This window comes from Notolepis coatsorum (assembly GCF_963971535.1).
Source record: "Notolepis coatsorum genome assembly, chromosome: 11".
In the NCBI taxonomy this organism is placed as follows: Eukaryota; Metazoa; Chordata; class Actinopteri; order Aulopiformes; family Paralepididae; genus Notolepis; species Notolepis coatsorum.
The window spans coordinates 81,432,454-81,450,507 of NC_140175.1; the positions used below are offsets into that span (position 1 = coordinate 81,432,454).

The following is an 18,054-nucleotide window of genomic DNA, read 5'->3' on the forward strand; positions in this document are numbered from 1 at the left end:
GGAACACAGCTGGTCGCTTATTTCACTCTGCACGGAATACCGGCGTTGACCCTTATTTCATTCCATTTAAAAACGTAATTTTAACTTGTAAGAAGTCATTTGCAACAATGTCGAGTTGCATGCCAGTTAAACAAATATCACAGGCAGAGAAGGTCCCTTTCTACGTGATGCCCTTCTCCGACTTAAATATGCACCCTTTTCTGATTAGGCCAATTAGAAGCAGCCGATGCCAAACTCCACCTGACCTAAATGCAATGTTTCCTGCAGAACCGGGACAATGGATCCCATTGGTACCTGAGTGACAATAATGACTTCCAGTGGTCTTGGCGTGTCCAGAAGGACTGGGCGTCACCGGGAGGGTCAGAGCTGCTGGAATGAAACACCGGCCACAAGCGCCCGTCAGGAATCGGCACAGTTTAACTGGATCGTTCTAGCAACTTCCTCGCCGTTTCCTGTGACTCACACACACACACACGTCCTGTTGTATCCGAGAATCTGATGTGACGTCTTTGTTTGCCTTTTCCTCGGTTGTTGTCTGCCTCAGCTGCAATCCACACCCGTTTTATTGAAATCAGCAGGAAACAACAGGAGGTTGGGCGTTGCCAAAACATCGCTTGGAATCGGAGTTCTGAAGCGTTTCCAAGATCCGCTGTGGAGGAATAACTTCATAAACAATGTTGGGCTCCAACGTGGGAAGAACAGGTGAGTCATCTGTGGCGTGCCGGGGTGGTGTGGCGTGCCGAGGTGGTGAGCCACGCCTGTCTTGGGTCTAGTTCATTGGACCCAGAAGCAGCAGGCGTGACTGCACACCTGTTGAGCATCAGCACAATCGATGCACAGGTTAAATCACCCATCCTCACACACACACACACACACGCACGCATGCATGCACGAATATTCGTTGACAGCCCTACAAGCAGGGCACGAAATAAACTTTTTGACTCACCGGCCAGTGGCGGGTAGATGGGAAGAATCTACCCGCCAAGCATATTTCTTACCTGCCAAATCTTTTTTGATTACAAATTAGGGCTGGGCGATAAAACGATAACGATAACTATCGCGATAAATTATTTCCTCGAAATAAACATGAAACCTATATGATATAGGTTTGGATATGAGCACGCACTAACAACCAATCAGTGAAGGAGATGGCCGAGAGCGAAGGAGACCCGGAAGGAGACCCAGAGGTAGGACTCACTCAACAACAAGGCTTGCTAGGCTAATTAGCTTGCACGGCGATGTTTTATATATTTACGTGCCGAGTATGTGTGTGGCGTGAATTCTGAGGCCACGTTTATAGTAGTGTGGGGTATACAGTGGACGTCGTTTCAATATATTGTGGCGGAAGAGAGTATTTTAGTGTCATATTTAGCACATTGTCATGGAATACACCGCTTAGAAACAACAGGCTGGCTAGGATAACTAGCTTGCACGGCGATGTTTTATATATTTACGTGCCGAGTATGTGTGTGGCGTGAATTCTGAGGCCACGTTTATAGTAGTGTGGGGTATACAGTGGACGTCGTTTCAATATATTGTGGCGGAAAAGAGTATTTTAGTGTCATATTTATTACATTGTCTCATGAGATACTCCGCTTGTCGGCTAACTGCTAACGTGCGCGGACTGATGACGACATCAACTCGAGACATTCGCTTAGAAACAACAGGCTGGCTAGGATAACTAGCTTGCACGGCGATGTTTTATATATTTACGTGCCGAGTATGTGTGTGGCGTGAATTCTGAGGCCACGTTTATAGTAGTGTGGGGTATACAGTGGACGTCGTTTCAATATATTGTGGCAGAAGAGAGTATTTTAGTGTCATATTTATTACATTGTCATGAGATATTCCGCTTGTCGGCTAACTGCTAACGTGCGCGGACTGATGACGACATCAACTCGACTCGAAACATTCGCAGCAGCATAAGAAGTTAATTAAACTTGACAGACATTATATCGACGATAATTATCAATATCGAATTATATGAAAATAATTTTATAATTTTATCGCGATAACGTTTTTGGTCATATCGCCCAGCCCTATTACAAATAAATATATATATATTTTATATACATTTTTTTTTAATAAAATATATATTATATAATCATACTTGTAGTTGTATTATCTGCGAGACATCGCCACCACGCAATAAGTCAAAATGCTCGCTATCTGCAAACAGCTCCACTGTCTGTGTGTATACTTGAGTAGCCTCCAGCTCCAGCAAGGATTCTCCGGCGCTGCAGCTAGACCCTATATTCAGCTAGACCCTACATTCAGCATGCAAGGATTCTCCGGCGCTGCAGCTGGGCCCTATTGGTATAATGTTACGGTTCTTTGGTCAAATCACATTCAACATGCCCTCAGCTAGAATACGCATTGAATCAATGTTATAAGACATTGATATCAGGAGCTATCTGTAGCTACTGCTAGCCCGCTAGATAACGTTAAGACAATTTAGTTTACTGGGACATATAGATCTAACGTGAGCTAGCTAACGTGAGCTAGCTAACGAGGGAACAGAGGTATTATGCACTCGAGTCGACTATTGCTGGAGCATTTGTTGATATCAGCAGCTATCAGTAGCTAGCCAGCTAGATACCGTTAGACAATACCTCGTCATGTATTAAACTAAAAGTGAATAGTTGACTGGGTCATTGTTTAAACAGTAACGGTAGCTCATGGAGGTCCGCTCTAGACTAGAGCAGACTGCCTCTGTGTTGATACGAGCAGAAGCCAATAGTATCCCGCTGCAGGGCTGGGCGGATATGACTCGTTGCCACGTTTTTTTTCAAAATAAGAGTATCATACGAACCGAATGTTGCTAACTGCCGGAGCCATCGATATTATGACTGGAGCTGCGCTTGGGGCGGAAATGAGACCTGCACAGATTTTCAAAATAAGAGTATCGTTATGAACTTGATTGATTGATTACACGCCACACGGCGGGCAGACCTCTCAGTGGGAGGCGCCAAACGTAAAAACTGAGCGCCAATGGCGGGCTCTAAATTCGCCCCCCTGCCTACAAGTACAATTAGTTACTGCACACTACATCACCCCTGAGTGGAACATGGAAAGCCAAACTTTCCCCCACTGTACCGAAAACCCGTACCGAACCGTGACTTCAAAACTGAGGTACGTACCGAACCGTGGTTTTTGTGTACCGTTACACCTAGAGCTGCCGCGGTTACCGCATTACCGCGGTATCGCTGTTACATCACGCCCACCGCAGAGTTGAGCTGAATACCGCATCACCGCTGTTTTTTATAATAATACTCTCAACCAAAGCAATGCAACGGAACAATTTTGATTGACAGTCGATTCTGCCAATTACGTCACACCGCTTGCACCCGCCTCTGCTGTTACCACCAATCGGCAAGCGCGTATTCGTTTTTTACTTCCTGGATGTCAGCCATTGATCAGATCTCACAACAAGGCTAATAACGTTAGCTCCTCGCCAGAGTGGACTACCAGCGCTCCACAGGACTAAACTAGGCATAATGATTTTACTGCAACGAATGTTATAATAAAAGCCCTTCGTTCTATACACTTGTCTGATTGAAAACTTTATTAACAGACCGCAGAATGGGCACAACTCAGCACACTCTGAGCAAAGGAAGGAACTGAGATATGAATTGAGTAATGCTTGCCTTGCTATGGTCCGGTAAATACGCTGATGTTATTGAACGTGTCTGGCTGCACTAATAACTGGTTACTGAATAATAATAATAATAATAATAATAATAATAATAATAATAATAATAATAATAATAATAATAATAATAATAATAATAATAATAATAATAATAATAATAATAATAATAATAATAATAGGTTACTGAATGCCAACTGGGTCTTGTGCCACGACATTGGATACACAGAAGGGATGAGACATGGAGAGTTCAGGTTAGTGGTGGTGGTGGATGTGGTGGTGGTGGATGTGGTGGTGGTGGTGGTGGTGGCGGATGTGGTGGTGGTGGATGTGGTGGTGGTGGTGGTGGATGTGGTGGTGGTGGATGCACCATGTCTTGGCATTCAAACCTCCTGCAGCAAGCCAGACCTCTCTCACATCAAGGCCTTAAACAGGAGCTTGATCTACCATTTTGCCCAGTTGTGTTCCATTCAAAGCCTGGGGCTTCATAGCCGAGTGGATGTTCAATCAATCAAAAGTAAACAGTGACAGTGCCGTCAGCTGATCAGGAGGAGATGGCAGAACTGATCAACAAACGACTTGCTTGATATAATAACAGGACGTACCAATCAGACCAACAACACCAACCATGGCAGGGTCACCGACACCGATACTAGGACTGGAATATTGGCCATGATAACAAGGTTTTTGGAGAATTCCCTCCAACACTAAAATGAAATACCACAAACCACATGTAACATGTTAGAAATCAAAGCAACGTGACTTGATTTCCTGTGGGGTTGTTTGGCACATAGAAGCATAGCGGATCTCGCTAATGGTGGAAAATTGATTCTACCTCAATTCATTTTGTGCGATCATCCCTAACTAATGCCTTACAGTCCATGCTGTTCTTCAGTCAAAGTCGTGGATGGGATTGGTACTTGGCAGTAGGAATAGTGGTATCAGTACTAGGGGTGTAACGGTACACAAAAACCACGGTACGGTACGTACCTCGATTTTGAAGTCAAGGTTCGGTACGGGTTTTCGGGTACAGTGGGGGAAAGTTTGGCTTTCCATGTTCCACTCAGGGGTGATGTAGTGTGCAGTAACTAATTGTACTTGTAAGTCTGTCAAACGAAAAATTATTATATTAGATTGTGAAAAAAAACATCACCCGGTCGGCGGGCGTTATTGGTTAACATACCGCTGTATTCGTTCGGTACGGTACGGTACACACTGAAACGGTTCGGTTTGGTACGGATACGTGTACCTTTACAGTTTACACCCCTAATCAGTACTAATACTATTCACAGGCTACATCAGTTATTCCTGCTAGGATGAAGTCTACATCAACCATTCCTGCTAACATAACGTTTACATCAAGCATTCCTGCTAGAATGAAGTTTACATCCCAGTATTCCTGCTGGAATGAAGTTTACATCCCAGTATTCCTGCTAGAATGAAGTTTACATCCCAGTATTCCCAGCTTTGGGGGCTGATTAATTGAGACGGTACCATTAAAATGTGATATTATCTAAGACAGTAATTCTAAATTACTGCTTGCCTATGAGTAGCCTAGTCATGGACCATGTTTTAAATAATGTTGATGGTGTGTTGATATAGAACCCTTTCAGTTCTAAGCTACTGCTGTTTGATTGCAAAACATTTTATTACAGGCAAGCTGTGTGACATGTAAATGCATTATTTTATTCCCTGGTTGGTTAGCCTACACCCAAAAGTAAAATGTATTAAAAAAACATTTACAAACTCGGCAGTCGATTAGGTAGGCACTGTTCCTGGCTCCAAAAAGGACACAGCCAATCGATTCATTCAAGCCATCTGATTGTTTTTGTACTTGATATGGCATCACAAAGGGGTAGGCCTAATACTTTGGATTAGCTTGTTTAATCTGAAAACCTTTTTTCAGGTAACAACTAGGCCCAAACAGCCTTTTTTCCCATCACCCAAATAACGTTCCAGACTGCCAAGACTAGGAAAACTATTTTCCATAATACAAGACCTTTTACGGAACCTCTGGGCTGGCACCATCAAAGTATCTTCCCAGATGGTTTAGGAGCAGGGTAATTGTTAATCCACTTGAGGTCCAGGCTTAGCTTTTAGTCTTTTATGCTCCAATCATGCACTGAAATGAAGTGTGTATACACTCTTGAGGATAACAAAGAAAATCCAAAATTCTGAGACACTTAGAATGCAACATGTTTTACTGTATCGAGTGCTTGTACATAAACAACAACTTCAACCCTCTCTGACTTCAAACCGTCGTTGGAAAGACGGCAGCTGCTTGCTTCTATTTATCCACCCCCCCCCCCCCCCCACACACACACACGCACACACACACACACATACACCACCGTTCTTTTCAACCCTGTGAATTAAGAAACGGATCAAGAGATGATAATGACACAGCAACAGGAGAAAGGGACCGGGGGCCGCTGCGCTACGCTAGGCGCCTAGCGGTAGCGACGCTAATGTGACACTGTGTCAGCTCTGGTCCGCGCAGCTGTTTCCCTTCTCCCGGCAGCAGAGGAAAACGGCTCCAAAGCCTCCCAGGAATGCCTGGGAACGTTTCTGAGGGAAGCGGACAGGCCGAGGGAGATTCTCCAAATTACAACGACAGAGGTCTGGGCTCTGCAATGGTAGAGGGGGGGTTTCTGCTGCACATTTTGAAAATAACCGTCCTCAACTAGTCTAGCATTTCGATTTGCGTGCATATTTGACTGGGAGTAAGGATTTGTGAATTTAATGCAATAAAATAAAGAATTAGGATTTGCATGATGGGAATGTTTTAAATATGAGAAAACATTAGGGTTGACTGCGCACCTGAACTCTCAGCTCAGCGACAGAGCTGGAGAAGCAGCATATCATAGCACTCTGTCGTGACCGCTAGGATCCACCTTGTAACAAATGCCACTGCGCTTCAAAATGGATCAGGGCGGGTAAAGATGGAGACCTTCTGGTTTGGCGTCATTACGGCATCGCCATCCACTCTCACCAGTTCTGTCAGGGAGGCCACCATCTTTTATGCACTCTGTCCAGAGGTAAACGTTTGGCAACACTAACTGGCAAAAACCACAGCGTGGTGTTTATAATTCTATTAATATCTTTGCCCTGGGATAAAAATAGGCTTCAGTTTCAGTGTTTGTGCCGCTACTGTACTCTGACAAATATACTGTTACATGAACACAAATTCACAAATATCATACAAAGACCACCCGCATTTCACTGTATGCCCTGGTATGTATGTGACAAATAAACCTCTTGATTCTTGATCATTCGAATAAACCTTGCCACAGTCTGTAGATCTAAAAAGAACTCTCACCAGAGTCAGTAGATCTAACATAACTCACCAGAGTCAGTAGATCTAAAGTAACTCCCACCAGAGTCAGTAGATCTAAAGTAACTCCCACCAGAGTCAGTAGATCTAAAGTAACTTTCACCAGAGTCAGTAGATCTAAAGTAACTCTCACCAGAGTTAGTAGATAGGGGTGTAACAATGCATCGATGCATCGCAATGCATCGATCCTAAGGTGACGATTCAACTGCATCGATTTGAAAATGTTAGAATCGAATCGAATCGTTAATGTGTGCAGTAAGCAGTTTGGCCAAAATAAAATACGCTATTTTCAAAATCCTGATCCCTCATCTGCTAGAGTTCCTGTCTCGGGCCCGCCCCGCAAAAGTGACGCTGAAGAGAGCACCTTCAGTGCCGACACCGTTGAATGAACGTAATGTGACATGTATCACGTCGGCTGCTGGCTGCTAATGCCTTTGCCGTGGCGGAGCGTTGGTGTATAGCTCCGTTAACTGTGAACTGTTGTCTTATTGCATTGTGTGGGTTTGTGTGTCTTGTATGGGAGTCGTTGTGATGGCTCCTGTGAACGGCACCTAGATGCTACGAACATTGCATGTTGATGCTAAGCATTCTGGGAAGTGTAGTCGATAGCTATTTATCATGTACCTAACATAACTCACCAGTCAGTAGATCTAAAGTAACTCTCACCAGAGTCAGTAGATCAAACATAACTCTCACCAGAGTTAGTAGATCTAACGTAACTCTCACCAGAGTCAGTAGATTTAAAGAAACTCTACTTCACCGCCTTCATCACCAAAGGGAAGAGCGTATGAGTCTGTTCCCCAGAAAGCAGACCCCTCGTGACTTCCAGCAAACACTGTTCTCGTTCCGCAGACAGTCTTGTGTGTTACAGCACTGGCGTGCATTTTACCCGCCGGCCCACTCCTCTCAGACACGCTAGCGCCCACTGATCCCTTTGTCCCCGAGCAGGACTACATTTGTTTTGCCCATCACCGCTGCGTCGGTGGCCAAAACTGTCCCCCTGCGTCGGTATGCGGGCTCCGACTCCAGGCCCCAGTTATGTCAACCGCGCCATACTGTCAGTGCCCCGTCTAGAGTTTATTCAAATGCTGAGGAGTGACGACGGGGTTCCTCTGCGCCACATTCGAATGTGACATGCGGCCTCCAGAAATGGTGTGTTCCATTTTAAGAGACGGCCTGCTGCACATCCTACACGCGTCCCCGAGCGGCATCCCGGGGCCTCTGCTTTGGCTGGACTCATGCGAGGTGTGTGTAAGGGGGGGGGGAGAGAGGGAGAGGTATCCAATTACCAAAGAGGTGCAAGACAGACATAAGTTAAAGTATGGGCCAGATGAACTAAAAATACAGGCGGCGGGTCTATATCTGGCTTTTGGGTCGCTCCTTTTGCATTTATGTAGCGTTCTGGGTGACAGCTGCGTTTCGTCAGGACTGTGGGACTGTGGGACAAGCCATCCATCCCTGCCCTCGGTCTCTCTGTAAGACACCCTGGAGAATGAACGCTAAGAGAGGCTTTAGAGAGTTGATAGAGAAGAGATGCTTAAGATTCACAAACCAGGACGCAGCACCGCGCCACACAACGCCGCTCTCGGGATCCGCATCTTACCAGAGTCCTAATGAGCTTTAACTCCAGAGCCACAAGACCTACTTTGCCTTAAATACATTTGAATTCAGTTTTGTGAACATGGTGTTATGGGTCACATGAGGCATTTATGACATTTATCACATTAAAACAGTGTAATGAAGACTTTTTGTTCTTCTTTTTACTGACGTAAATGTTTATTTTGGCCCCAAAACAAAGGATATTAGGAATTATAAATTAACGATTAGGTCTGTCAAGATGTACAGAAGATTATGGATTTCCAGGATGCAAGGGGTGTGATGATGTCTCCATTGACTTCCAGGTCACAATTGTTGATCATCAGATAATTATTGTAAAATAATCACATCACATCACATGGGGAAATATTTGAAAATGGTCTCTTCTTAAAGTGGAATTTCTTTTGAACTAGCGTACAGTATTTATATTTCTATATCTTGACGTTGGGATGATCTTCTGTCCTATAAGTGTAAACAGTATGATACGGTCTGAAGTGTAGCGCTTGAACACTTGCCATGACTTTTTTTAAAGCTAACCCGAGCTTTCCCAACCAAATGAGTCACTAAGATACAAAAGATACATCTCTGAACTCTGTTACCTATACTCAGTTTATACTAGGGATGCACGATAATTATTGGGCCGATATCAGCAATTATGACGTCATCCCGATAAACCCGATAACGTTATTAATAGCTCCGATAATATAATATATTTTTTGGTAAAAAAAAATGCGGTGTGGGTGAATTGGAATGAAGTGCGTTTGTTTTGACTGTAGGCTCCTCCCGTTTTGTCAGTACTGTGGTACGACTGACATCGTGTGGTTTAGGAACAGGGCGTTTTACACAAATCCAGCGCTCCCTTTCTTGGCTGTGACGTAGCCACGCAAGTTAACGTTAACAACTAACTTAGAAGCCCACGACGACGCGAGGAGCTAAGCAAAGCTAGCCCCTTTCGTGGCTGTGATGCAACCCTTGGTTGAATACGCAGTCACTTATTGCTCCGTAGTAGCCTGGTTAATTTGCACCACCAAGGACTGCTTAAAAGCTAGCGGCTTGAGCCCTTCTGCGGTTCCCTCGGTCTTCGACAGACAGACCGGCGCATGCAGTTCAGCGTCGCGGAGCATTTAGCCTGCTGGCTACCTAGCTCCACTTCAACCAGCATCGGGAGCTCCAGCAGCTTGTCGATGTGCTGGAGCCAGCTAACGTTAGGTTGCTGAGGCTATTAGCACATCGACAAGCTGCTGGATCTCCCGATGCTGGTTGAAGTGGAGCTAGGTAGCCAGCAGGCTAAATGCTCCAGACGACATCAACAAGCTGCTGGAGCCAGCTAACGTTAGCTTGACTGGTTGCTGGCTAACTAATGAAGCTACTCGTCCCGGGAGATAACGGCGTTGCCTGGCTGGTTGCTGGCTAACTAATGTAGCTACTCGTCCCGGGAGATAACTGCGCTGCCTGGCTGGTTGCTGGCTAACTAATGTAGCTACTCGTCCCGGGAGATAACGGCGCTGCCTGGCTGGTTGCTGGCTAACTAATGTAGCTACTCGTCCCGGGAGATAACGGCGCTGCCTGCCTGGTTGCTGGCTAACTAATGTAGCTACTCGTCCCGGGAGATAACGGCGCTGCCTGGCTGGTTGTTGGCTAACTAATGTAGCTACTCGTCCCGTGAGATAACGGCGCTGCCTGGCTGGTTGCCCTTCTGTCAAACTTCTTTAATTTAGCAAACGACTCGTCAATAGGTACACGCGTGCTCGCGCCGTCGTCGCGGGCCCCCAACACCGTGGCGGTGGTGATGCCGCAGGTGACCCGTTGTTGTGGTGGTGATGTGAGGTGGTGATGTGTCCACTCAAAGCCTCTTTTTCAAGGCTCCGCTTTGAAAAAAGAAGAACAAAAAGCTTCGAGCGTCTTAGGTTGGATGCACCACTAGCTGTTGACGGATTGTGAATTTTCATTTGGAAAAATAAATATGGTCACTTTATCAGTCAAAACTGTTGTCTTGGCTTTTGTTTCTGTTGTCTGGTTAGGTCACATTTAAGTTGGTGTTAAGTTATTGTCCTGGGAAGTCTTTTTATGTATTATTATTGTATTGTGATATGTTTTGTTTCATGTTGAAAAAAAAATTTATACATTACATTTTTTTTAATAATACAATAAATATCGGTTATCGATATCGGTTATCGGCTTGAGGAGCATAAAGTTATCGGTATCGGTGTCAAAAAAGCAATATCGTGCATCCCTAGTTTATACCTATCTAAGGGCCTTCAGCCCTTCACTGTCTAGTGTCTACAACTGCCTTACACTGTAATCATAACTACCTACCTCAAACTATAGTCTACCCATATAACTCTGTATGATAGTCATGTACAATAACACTGTATCCCCCCGTATATGTATACATATTTATTTATATCTGTATTAATATATCTGCATATATTCCTGTTTACACACCTGTATACATACCCACTATGTACACTGTACACACTGTATACTATATCTGTATATATCCCATACAGTACCTACTATTTTAGTTATACCACTGGTCAGTATGGCTTACTACTACCATAGTGTATTTATACTTGTATCACTGTACATACTGTACTAATATTGTGCATACATTAGATTAGCATATTTACCCAGTAGCTTTGTTATATATATATTCCATATAATCACTTGTTACACTGTACATTGTTTTACAGTTACCGTTGCACTCTGTTTAGATGCCAACTTCTTTTCTTGTACTGTACATGTGCTGTATAATGACAGAACATTAATGTAATCTAGTGCAGTAGGAAATGTACTCATCATGTGATCATAGCTCAGCACTGCCACCGTGGGCTATATATATATATATTATATATCAATCAATTCAAATATTTAATCGTGATTAATCACACGATTGTCCATAGTTAACAGTGACAGCTTTATGGAAATTTATATTTTAATCAATAAAATAAATAACCAACTAAGCCAAACTTTTACTGATGAATATGTGTACAGTAAAACTGAAGTTCTCTCTCTCCTCCTCTCACACAGTACCATGTGAGAGTTATCTTCTTTGTCTGGGCATATTGTTCAGAAGAAGTATCGTAGATTACATTTCTTGCATTATATAGATTATCGCAGATATTGTGTATCATGATTCATGATATTATAATATGGTCACAGTATTGTATCGTAAGTTACTCGTATCATCCCACCCCACTCAAAGGGCATTATCCCGCTTTAACATGTAAAATATTAACAACAGTCATAACATAACTGTCATAACCTCTAACAGCCCTGCTAGCAGCCACGCTGCTCCGTACACAAGATGAATTTGAGAACCAACCACAGGTTTATCCAGCACTTTAGCTTTAACCCAAACTACTTAGTGTCAGCGTGACATATGCTGGTGCAATCTGTCATCACTGTCTGAGTTTTGGTGTCCCATATACTATATGTGGAACATGGCTTATCATAAAAATCAAGGATGAAGGCCGATGTTTCATGAATCAATTATGTTGTCCACCTTCATGAGCGGCAGTGTGCCGTGTTGCTCAGGGACATAAAAATAACCACCAGGGAATTTTACCGTCATTATCACGAAAACCGGTAACTGTTTCTTCCCTAGCCGATATTATAGTGAAGTGATACACTGACATCAAGTATCAATATTTCTTTCATTCTTTTTTTTTTTGCTTGACAATCCAATTTGTAGCAAACACCTCTCCTGGAGTTTTAAGCTAGGCTAGTGGTCCGTATCTGCTTCCAATCCATCGTGCTAAGCTAGCATGCAGCCGGATAGCTTTCTACTGAACACACAGAGAGGATATTGGTATGTATCATTCTTGGGAACTCTGGAGACCCTGGAGAAGACGTAAGCACATTTCACATAATGTTGGCATGTCCCCTTAAGAAAATTGGATTTGTTGTTATAACAATTCCTTCATCTACAGGAAGTCCCACTCACTCATACAATCTGGTTTCTCATTTCTCAATTTGATAGCACTGACAGATTAGACAAGACACGATAATCATATCCTAATGTTTCTCTAGACATTAAACAAAAACACAACTGAATAACACCTGTAACTCTTTTAAATCTTTGTGTCAGGAGTTAGGACAGGCGTTTACTAAGGGTGTAATAATGACGGATTCATCATTGATTTGGATTGAAATTCAAAAGGCAATGATTAAATTCTATGAAAGGAGGATAGCCTACAATTATTGAACCGGATCATTAATACATCAGAAAACGAACAAGCAGTTATGTTTTTTAGCAGGGAATAAACATCCCTAAAACCTTTTTTTAAACCTCAATATTTTGTCACATCAGAACTGGTCATGTTAGAAGATGATTTTGAAGATTAACTTTTTATTTATTTATCTATTTTTATTATATATTTATTAGTCCCTAGTTACATGGTGGCCTACCTCTCTCTAGGTAATCCTGCCACCTGGATCACAATAAGCTATATTGTATCATCATATCGATATGTCATTGAATCAAATCAAATCGTAGCAAAAAAGTGAGATATTGCCCATTGCCAGAATATCAGAACCGGCATTGAGCCGTAGTAGAGCCTGGGGTTTACACCACCAAACCTGAAGCTTTCTTGGGGTTTACAACCATGCCAAATAAAACTATGGGAACTGCATAAAATGTTTTCCAGTGTGCAACTCACTGCAACTCTGGGACTGGGATGTCAGGCGTAGCGTGGCGATGCCAAACCTCAAATAGCCAGAGTGGCCCTGAACAAAGCAGCCCAGCAGTGTAGCACTGTAGCAGAGATTAACGAGGGTCTGTGCGCCTGTCCAGTGACGCTGCAGTGGATAAGTGAAAACTCCCCTCTGCCCACCCCTGCTGTTACACAAAGTCCCCTGTCGCGGTTGACACGCGTGATACATTTTAGTGAGATATTCGGCCTGGTATGTGTCCAAGGCATCCCTAGTCCCTACAAACTCCAACCAACCCCCCCACCTCCATCAGTCAATACTACACCCCTGCTCCGGCGTGACCTTAACACGCACGTCATGTTAAGTTATACGCACGCCGGCCATCAGCAACAAATCAACAAAAGAGCCCCACGACATACATTACACTCGCATTTCACTCCACGTGGTTCACACAGCGAGAACCTATCATCGTCCGACCATGTGTTTTTCATTTCCAGAACAGAGACAGTATAGTATAACATGTTATTTAACATTAGTTACGCTGGTGCAGTGTGGGTCTGTCTGGGTGTAATGTGAGCGGGCCACACAGCAGACTAGATACCTATACAGAGTTGTCTACATAACAGATGGGCAAGGTCTTCTGGGCTGCTGTAAATATTCAAAGGTTAGCCGCCTTGGGGTGGAAATCAAATTCAAAAGGCAGTTTGACAGTCTGTCTTGTTTGTTTTGTGGTGGGCTGTCCAAGGCTGCCAGGTAATGGCTATTGAATCAACATGTGACCATTATAACCGAGCCTTGCATGATTTCCTGTTATGACACAATGTCAATGAGAAGACACAATTATCTCAGTGGCTTAATATAACAGTTTTGACAAACATAGGAAAAAGGACTTTATTGCAAGGGTTGACAGCTTGCTTTAGCCTTGCCTATGATTGATTGATTGATTGTTTGATTGATTGAAAACTTTATTAACAGATTGCAGAATGGGTACAATACAGTACAGCTCAATACACACAATTGTTAAGGGGTTGCAGACCAGAGAAAGACGTTTGTCTTGTTTACATCAGGGTCCCCCATTTTCAATTCATCATAACATATATGACATACACGACATACAGATAGACAGTACGGTTACATCTAGACATTTATGACATACCAGATCTATATTTATACAGTACCGTTTATGAGTACAAAAAGAGTCTAAAAAGAGAGTATTTTGATGGGAAAGAAACTGTACATTGGAGGAGCCATACTGTAGGCTATAACTTCGCGATAGTCCGATAGTTAGGCTATTTATGACCAAGTAGTAAGCACCTATCCGAATAGTAAAGTACTGACATTAAAATATTTCACTGTGGGCCTATAATAATGTTTCCGGATTTATAGGCGTGTTTACCTACTTTGTCTTTCTTAAACATATTTAAAGCATACAAAAAATAACTCGCAGATAATATACAGTACAATATTTAAACATTTTCAAAATAAATTACTAAAAATGTAATGAATAGAAATAAATAACAATAAAATATGGGGGATTTGTTATAGAAATATAAGTAAATTGTATTTTTTTAACCACTAGTTCAACGTCTATTTAGCCTAATAATAGTCCCATCTACTGTAGGGGGAAACGGGTAAGTCCATAATATAAATTAATGTGGTTGAAAACAGCAACTGCGTATCAGAATAGTCAACATTGTTTTCGCCTGAAGCTGCCAGATAGTTTTTTCTCTCTCGGTCAACGAGTGTAAACTCAGGCACCGAAGAAGCGTCCAAGTCTCTTCGCACAGCTTTGCCTGAATGTCAAGAGTAAAAAAATTAAAAGCTACCGAACAGGAGACGATATCGTCTGCAATGACAACGAGACGTGTAGTTAACATGTCAAGAAAAAGTTGCACACTTCGTTTACTTTGTTTCAGTCACTTGCGGTGTACACGAATATTATATCCAATACAACAACATTTACCAGTGTTACACTTTTTGTCAAGCATGTATACTTTTTACGAGATTAAACCACTGGGAACCGGTTGAGAGGGGAGAACATTAAATAACTTGAGTGTCTTAAGAGTGTCTTACCTGAATTAGAAGAACAATTTCTCCTCGGTCCTGCGTTAGTGGAAGGTGTAAACAAGAGTTACATTAGTCCGTGTTGAGCAACTCCCCCCATCGACAGCCCTAGTCTCTCTCTCTCTCTCCCTCTCTCTCTCTCGTTCTGCTGTGTGTCTCTCTCCCTCCCTCTCTCTCTCTCTCTCCCTCTCTCTCTCTCTATCTCCCTCTCTCTCGTTCTGCTGTGTCTCTCTCCCTCCCTCTCTCTCTCTCTCTCTCTCTCTCTCTCTCTCTCTCTCTCTCTCTCGTTCTGCTGTTGCATGCCACGCAGGCCACTCAAAGTGAGTTTACTAGTCCCCCTCTCTTATCAGTAGGAGGAGAGGAGGAAGTTAGAAATGGTAAACTTCGATCAAACACCACCACCGCAGCATTTTCTTTTGCGTTTGAAAATGAGGTCAAACGTCAGGTAGCTATCAACTCAACCCACTGCTTGCTGCGTAGTGTGAGCTATAGGCTGCGGGAGTATGAGGGAGGCAGCTATGCATTCCACATAATACTTTTAGCAGAGAAAAAACAATAATAATAATGAGGCTCAGCAAACCATAAGTCCTTGCTAGAGTCTCTAGAGTAGACCAACCAAATTCGGCAGGTGGGTTTATATGGCCCAGTGGCCCAAGTACAAATCACGAGATAGTGGCGTTATAACAAAGGATCACATTTAAAATACTATAACTCATAACATGAAACGTAATACTCGTGTGCACCTGAATGTCCTCTACAACTCCTCTCACGCATCGATGTCATTTTGACAAGCCCTGGTTTTATTTCCCCGCCTAGATGGCGAAAATGTGGTGTGTTTTTCTTTTTCCTGTTCACCAATAATTCTGTCCATTAAACTGCATATGTGGGGTGATAGGTAACATAACGTTTTACAGGATAATGATATGTTTAGTTAAACATCTCTTATCTCGTTTATTAAAGGAACACGCTTTCAAATAGAAAGCTATCCGGCTGCAAGCTAGTCTAGCTTGGCACAAATTAACGGAAGTATACGGATCAGCTAGCCTATGTGCATGTTGGCCAAAAACACCTCCCCTGAAGTTTTAAGCAAGACTAAAACATTAAATTGTGCTTTTTTGTTGTTGTTCCTGGTCAATTTCAGTCCTGTCCGTGTCTCGTCATGTCTCATAAAAGCAAAAAAAAAGAATCACAGTGATATGTTAATATTGATAAACAACCTTTGCTTCTCTGTACCACCTATGTTTCACCAATAAAAGATATATATAAAAAATAAATAAAAAAACTAAGCTAGGTTGCAGCCAGATAGATTTCCACTGAACGCACACGAGTGGAAATTGGTATCTATCGTCTTGTCTGACTGGAGAAGACTACCTACCGTAAGTGCATTTCCCATAATGTTGGCATGTTCCTTTAAGTTCTACTGCAAGAGGGGGGGGGGGGGTATCAATGACCATGTGTTTGATATAGTGCATTGAACACATAGGTAGGCTATCAACACACAACTACGGTATGTCTCAATCCAAGTATACCCATCATGCATAAAGACGCACACAATTCAACAACACCATTATGGCACACATTATGTCTTGCCTGTGACTAAATGGCAACCAATGTAATCAAAAAAGTCAACCAACGAACAAGATTCTTGTACAGGATTTCCTCTCTGGTAAACAAGAATACCCTGAAGACTAAGGAGCACTCATTCAAGGGTACTACGACTATGCTTGCACCTCATGGTACCAAAGCACCTCAAAGGCCCTAAAAACAAGGCTACAAACATCACAAAACAAACTGGTCAGACTACTGCTTGACCTTACTCCTAGAACCCACCTCACCCCTGCCCACTTTGACAAACTAGGATGGCTTAGAGTAGACGACAGAGTACAGCAACTTGCAATGGGCCTGGTCTACAAGATGGTACCCATGTGCATGTCAAAATACTTCCCAAAGGTCAGTGAATACCACAACCACAACACCAGAGGGAGCTCCACAAATCATGTTAAACCCAGATTCGGCTCAAACAAGGGACTAAACACGTTTCGCAATTATGCCACATCAATGTGGAACACCCTACCCACAGCTGTAAAGGAATGTGAATCACTACCCACTTTCAAAACCACTCTCAAAGAGCACCTACGAGAGACTGCAATTCGAAACTGGCCCCTGTAAATGTCCTAACCCAACCCCCTCCAATGTACAGTAAATGTCCTAACCCAATAATACATGAGACCCTCTTCTTGGGACCAAGTAAGGTTTTGTCGATAATCCAATGTACAGTTACCCACCCCACCCCATTGATGCGTCTCAGCATCAATGGGTCCCCTACCAGTGAATTCCCCTACCAAAGAGCCCTGGAAAATTAAATGCTCTAAGGCAGAATGTAGCCTATGCCACTGAGACTTCTTAGGTGTAAAGTGCTGTTGTAGTGTTATGATTTGTGTATGTTAGACAGTTAGTATATGTTAGTATTTATATTATCTATTAAATCATCTATATCTATGTTCAATACAAATAGTGTACAAGTGTTGAGGCATGTCATTAATCTTGACATTTACTGTACTTTGACTACAACTACACTGCAAAAAGAAATTGTATTTGGTACAATAAGTCTATATTGAGTAGAATTATCTTGAATTATCTCATCCCACTGGCAGATAATTTAGCTTTCTTTCTGATTTTGGTCAATTTAACATTTTCTTAAAACAAGATTAAATTGACCAAAATCAAGAAAGAAATAAGCTAAATTATCTGTGGAATA

At 42.7% G+C, this 18,054-nt stretch overlaps 1 protein-coding gene across 2 annotated transcripts in view; it reads right to left on the reverse strand.

The window, feature by feature from the left end:
* The window catches only part of nek6 (NIMA-related kinase 6), a 111,751-nt gene extending 96,304 nt beyond the window's left edge, over window positions 1–15,447 (reverse strand). Inside the window, exon 1 of one of the 2 annotated variants that reach the window (XM_084324110.1) lies at window positions 15,306–15,447. The gene's annotated coding sequence lies outside the window, so the exon portion shown is untranslated. Of the gene's footprint in view, window positions 1–294; window positions 658–15,305 lie in introns of those variants that run through there. The other variant, XM_084324111.1, reaches the window with a different exon arrangement.
* Window positions 15,448–18,054: the final 2,607 nt, after the last annotated feature.